This window comes from Chionomys nivalis, chromosome 13 (genome assembly GCF_950005125.1).
Source record: "Chionomys nivalis chromosome 13, mChiNiv1.1, whole genome shotgun sequence".
Taxonomy (NCBI): domain Eukaryota; kingdom Metazoa; phylum Chordata; class Mammalia; order Rodentia; family Cricetidae; genus Chionomys; species Chionomys nivalis.
Window position 1 is genome coordinate 19,154,707 of NC_080098.1, and position 6,000 is coordinate 19,160,706.

Genomic DNA, 6,000 nt, shown 5'->3' on the forward strand with positions numbered 1-6,000 from the left:
AGGCGATGAAAGAAGACAGAGACAGAGACCAACATTGGAACACTGGACTGAAGTCTCACGATCCAAAGGAGGAGCAGAAGGAGACAGAGCACGAGCAAGGAACTCAGGACCGCGAGGGGTGCACCCACACACTGAGGCAATGGGGATGTTCTATCGGGAACTCACCAAGGCCAGCTGGCCGGTGTCTGAAGAAGCATGGGACAAAACCGGACTTGCTGAACATAGCGGACAATGAGGACTACTGAGAACTGAAGAACAATGGCAATGGGTTTTTGATCCTACTGCACGTAATGGCTTTGTGGGAGCCTAGGTAGTTTGGATGCTCACCTTACTAGACCTGGATGGAGGTGGGTGGTCCTTGGACCTCCCACAGGGCAGGGAAACCTGATTGCTCTTTGGGCTGAAAAGGGAGGAAGACTTGATTGGGGGAGGAGAGGGGAAATGGGAGGTGGTGGCGGGGAAGAGGCAGAAATCTTTAATAATTAAATAAATTAATTAATTAATAAAAAATAAAAAAAGTACTAGAATAATCTAGAAAAAAACAATAAAAAGCCTTTTATCCTGTCCCCAAAATTCTTTTCAATTTGTATTGTAGGCATCTACAGACCTCATCTCTATAAGCTGTATGTCCTGTCTGTGACTTCTATATTCAGTTTTGTCATTATTTGGACAAAACATACAGCTATGCCTTGTGTCCTGGAGTTTGGAAATGCTAGTGACATTCCCTTCTCTTGATAAGAAAGGATACCTATCCTGGAAGGATGTCTGGGTTGTAGTGAGCACAGTCTTGAGGCTGGACTGGGAAGTCCTGGCAGCCAGGATACCTTCAGCTGCAGAACCTCGGGGGTACAGTCTTGTAGAATATTTTGTACACAGTCTACGGGACAGCCCCAGTGGCCGAGCAGTAAGGTGGGCTCAGGCTCCGGTTTTCTGGATCCTGGGAAATAGTTCTTGAAGTGGATGGACTTTCACTGGTCTCCAGCGATTCCTTATTGATGTTAGAGTCAGTTAGCCATCTCCCCAGCTTCCACGGGGAGTGCCCACTCACAGGACTCTTCCTTCTTTGCCTCTTCCAGCACCCTGGTGTGCCTGCTACTTGGTGATTGGGATGCCACACTGACCTTCCAAACTGACACCCCTGGTACCTTTCTCTCAAATCACACCACTTGTATCCACCACACCCTCACTCTCCTGTGACCCAGAGGCCTCCTTGACTAGGCCTGGACTTGGCTCTGGATTGTCTGTCCAAAATCCAAGAACCGCATCCCTGTGCCAGGCTGTGCCCATGAGGAATGCTACCGGAGGGCAGAAGGACAGTTACATGTGGACAGAGATTCCACAGTGGGAGTTCTTTTTGTCATGTCCTCTGCTGGGCCTTTCTAAAAAGGTTTTCCCGGAATTGGACATTTGGACAATCTCTAGAGTCCCAGAAGGACAAAGAGGCATTGCCGGACCGTGGAAATGGCAAAGCCTTGTTCAAGTTGAAAGCAAATATGGTTTGAGGCTTCTGAGGGGCAGGCTCCATCTGTGCTACTCCAGGCATCTTGTAAGAAGTGTTTCCATGAACTTCTGAGTGCTGGGATCTAAGAAGGCCCCTTAGAAGTTTTCTTCAGCTTGTTGATTGATTCAGAGAAGTTCTCTCCTCGTTTCCTTAATAGTCTTGAGTTTTCCAGGGATAAGAATGCATGTTCTGTTGACTGAGTTTCCTGACTATTATTGTTTTGACTGTTAGTGCCATCTCTGTCATTCCTACTCAGAAGAAGGAGTCACTTAAGATACTGTTCTATTTCTTTACTCATTGTTTGATTATTACGAGTTTGTGCCTGCTGGAAAGTCCTTGAGCAGCCAGTACATTTGGTAGGAATCAGAAATGAAGAAAAAAATCCCTGCAACAGCACAACTGTCATCATTCTAGAATCTAGGAAGGTTGAATGCAGCTCCTGATCCCCACTCCTGACCTTTCTGCAAGTTTGGGTGTTGCTTTCATGACCAAGTGTGAGAGTGGGTGGGGACAGCGGCCAGAGCACTGGGAGGATCCAGCTGTAGCTCAGCAGTCTCCAGTTAGCTGGATGGTCAGAAAAGGCTAAAACACATATCAGTAAAAGAGGTCGATAAAAAATCCTCTAAATAGATTCCAGTGTGTCTTACAATGTGCATAGACTCCAGAAAGAAAAAAATGTGTAATGGCAGTCATAGAGAGAAATAAATAAATTAAAAATAATAAAGTTTTTTAAAAGCTTAAAAATAAGCAGCCACATGAAGATGGGAAACACACAGGGAGTCTGGTTCCTGTATTGTATTGTGTTGATTTTTAATTTTTTTTTGATTGCTGAAAAACAAAGGTCAGCTGCTAAGAGTTCTAGAATTGAAGGAAGGATTGTGGGAATAAACCAGTCTAGGTATTTCAAGAATGTCTAACTTAAAAAAATAATAAAAAGAAATGTATTTGTCAAATGGAAATCACAAATGCATTGGAGAAGAGACTTTTCTTCTGTTTCCACAGAAAACAAGAGGCTGTGTGTTTGTTCCAGGTTGATTTGGATCTAGTTTCATCAGGGAAGGCCTCCTGAAACTTGACAGGTGATACCTATCAAAAAACGTTATAACTGATATACCTAGGGCTTGGTCACATCTCAAACTTTCTCTCTGGGACCCTAAAGATACTTCGCCCACATTCAGCAGGAAGTAGTCTAGAGAACACAACGTCCACATTCCCAAGAGGAAAGGGGATGTGGGTGGTCTTTGGTTATCTAGTGGTTTGTGGATGTTTGTTATTATACTGTTTATATAGGAATATAGAATAAAAAGACAACTATCCCAGATATTTTGTATCAGCACATGCATTTTGGTATGTAGGTACATATTCAAAGTAAATTTTGTTACACTGTGTATATGTTTTGATTCCTGTTTAAAAGAATTTCATGTTGATACAAATTTAAGACACTTCTTGTTGCAACACACTGTGTATATGTTGCTATTCTTGTTTAAAGGATTTTTTTGTTGATAAGATTTACGTTTATTTTTGTTACAACATATTATATATATGCTTCTGTTCTTCCTTAAGCTTCTATACCTATGCAGTTCATTTAAAAAATGTAAGGTAAAAATACTAGTTTTTAAAAAGGGTTATTATGAACTATTTAGGATAATCAAGAAACACAGGTCAGTAATTAATCATCTATAATATTAAAATTTGTAGATATGATAGGTTTGTTTTCCATATCATATAAGATTTATTTTAACTAGATAGATGGGCTTTAATCCTTTCAAAGACTATAGAATTTTGAATGCTTTGTCAATTTAGGGTTGTTTATGACAATGAGATACATTTGCTCCTGGCAGCACTAATTTACTTCAAAGATGATGGGCATTGAAGAATCTCCTAATGGAGTTTGCTGTCATTGTGACAAGATTAGCCATTTGGACTAGAAGATGTTCCGGCTTGGACTGCTTGAAAGTATATTGTATATACTGGGCATGCAGGACCCACAGAAAAGGGATCGGTGAACTTTGCCGGACTGAAAAAGGTGGGATAGCCCTTCAGGGTTCCTGCTTCACAGAAGAAACTGTCAGACATTCTGCAGGACACAGAAGAAAGTGACTTACAATGGCTAATATAGAGGAGACAGTCATTCAAATATCCTGTTAAATTTAAAAGCCTTTTGGATTCTATGGGCCTGTATGCTGTTGATGGATTCCCCAACATTGTAAAGGAAATTTGAGTGACTGTCCAGGCATTCAGATGTCTCTGTCCTTTCTAGAGATTTTGGAAGTCATTTGCAATGCACATTTTGTGTTTTAATTATCTGGGGTCTTTGATAAAGTTGAAGACCAGATATAGTTACAGGGTTTTTCTTTTGTCATGATAGAAAGTAAATGAGGTATAAAACTGTAGATTGAATAAGATAGGATAGATAATGGGGTATTTTATTTAATGTGTCAGACACAAATCAACTAGAATTCATTACATTGTGAATGTAATCTTTACTTGATAATTGTTCCTATTGTATTCAGTGTTACTATATTAAAGCTAAAACTTTTCAATTTTATTTAGAAAAAGAGGAAATGTTGGGGAATATTAGTTTCAGGTGTTACTTTTGTTTATGCTGCATTGGTTTAACTCTGTGAAGCTGTGTTAATGTGCCTGTCTATGATACCTGATGGTCCTCATAAAGAGATGAAAGGTCAGTAGAAAGGCTGGAGCAAGAATAGGTGGGCTAGCAGGCAGAGATCATAAATAGAAGGAGAGAGAACAAGGTGCAGAAGAATAAGGAGAAGAAGACACCAGGGCCAGCCATCCAGCTACACAGTAAACCATGAAGAAAGAAGCAAAGACAGGTATATAGAAATAGAGAAAGATAAAAGCCAAGAGGCAAAAGGTAGTCAGGTTAATTTAAGGAAAGCTGGCAAGAAACAAGCCAAACTCAGGCTGGGCATTGATAAGTAAGAATAATCCATTACATATGCTTATTTGGGAGTTTGGTGGGCCCCCTGAAAAAAAGAGCAAAAATGCCACACAACAGTTTTCAGCACATGGTCTGTAAGAGAATTGTAGACATATTAATGGAGGGAGGATTAACAAAGATATCATAAAAGCAAAGCAGGCATCCCTAATCTAGATGAATCTGGAAGCTTCTCTGCCCTCCCTAGACAGGAGAGAAATAGGGAGGAGAATGAATAAACTTGGAGAAAGAAGAAAGGATCCCCAAAAGACTATGTGATGATTTAGATGGGTTTCAGCCTCCCAGGTGACCATCTGGGTGGATGTCAACTCCAGTCTCCTATCCTGCATCCAATTTAGTCCTCTGTGATTGGTGGGATTAACATAGCAAGGAACCTGTGATGATGGAGTCCTTGGTGTGTTCCTGCATGGACTCTTCCCCAAGTGCCTGATGTGGGATTCCACTCTGTATTCTGTAAATAAGTTTTATTACCATTGAATAGTAAAGAAGGTTTGTTGGCCTATGGCAGGGAAGAATATGACTAAGAAGGAAAACTAACTAAATGCAGGAAGTAAGAAGGCTGTTTCAGGCAGATACCATGTAACTGTCAAAGAAGGATGCCAGAATCTTACTTGTAAGCCACAGCCTCGTGGTGATACACAAATTAAAGTAAATGGGTTAATTTAAGATTTAAGTGCTAGCTAGGAATATGACTGAGCCATTGGTCAAACAGTGTTGTAATTAATATAGTTTTGTGTAATCATTCAGGTCTGAGAGACCAGGAAATGAAAGCACAGTCTCTGTTCAGATAATGGTGTCCAATTATTTGGCAAGAATTTCCACATAAAGCCTGAACAAGCAACAACAACAAAAAAGATTCTAGACAGAAAAGAACAGATCCAAATTGTGGCAATTAATGTGGCTCCTACTTAAATCTCCATCATGAAGCTGGACTCTCAAAAAGCTAAGGAAAAGGATGAAGCAAACCACCAAAGCCAAAGAGCTTTAATCCTAGATACATCACTTAGCAAATTAAAGACCTATGTGCTGAGAAAAAAAAAATAGAAATATACAGTAAAGAAGAATTCACTAAAAAAAGAACCTCTAAACACAGGATGATTACAGTGTGATTAAATTACAGTGTGCTTAAAATATACATAGGCTTGGAGGAGAAAAGAAAAAGAATAAAGTCCATTAAAAGAAAAGAAATAGAATAGTTGGGTGTGGCGCATGCCTTTAATTCCAGCACTTTGGAGGGAGAGGCAGTCATATCTCTTGAGTTCAAAGGCAGCCTGGTCTACAAAGTGAGATCAAGGATAGCCAGGGCTACCCAGAAAAACATTTTCTTAAAAAAAAAAAAACTTATCATAAAAGAAATAGAGTAAAAAAAAATCACATAAGGATGGAAAATAGACAAAGTGTCTGGATTATGTATAATATTGTATTTTCTTTGAATTTTTTGATTGTGACTAAGCTAACTATAGAGAGAAACTTCATTATACGGACTGCAAAGTTAGGCCAACATATTTATTTTAAAGGTATCTTGACTTTAGATTTT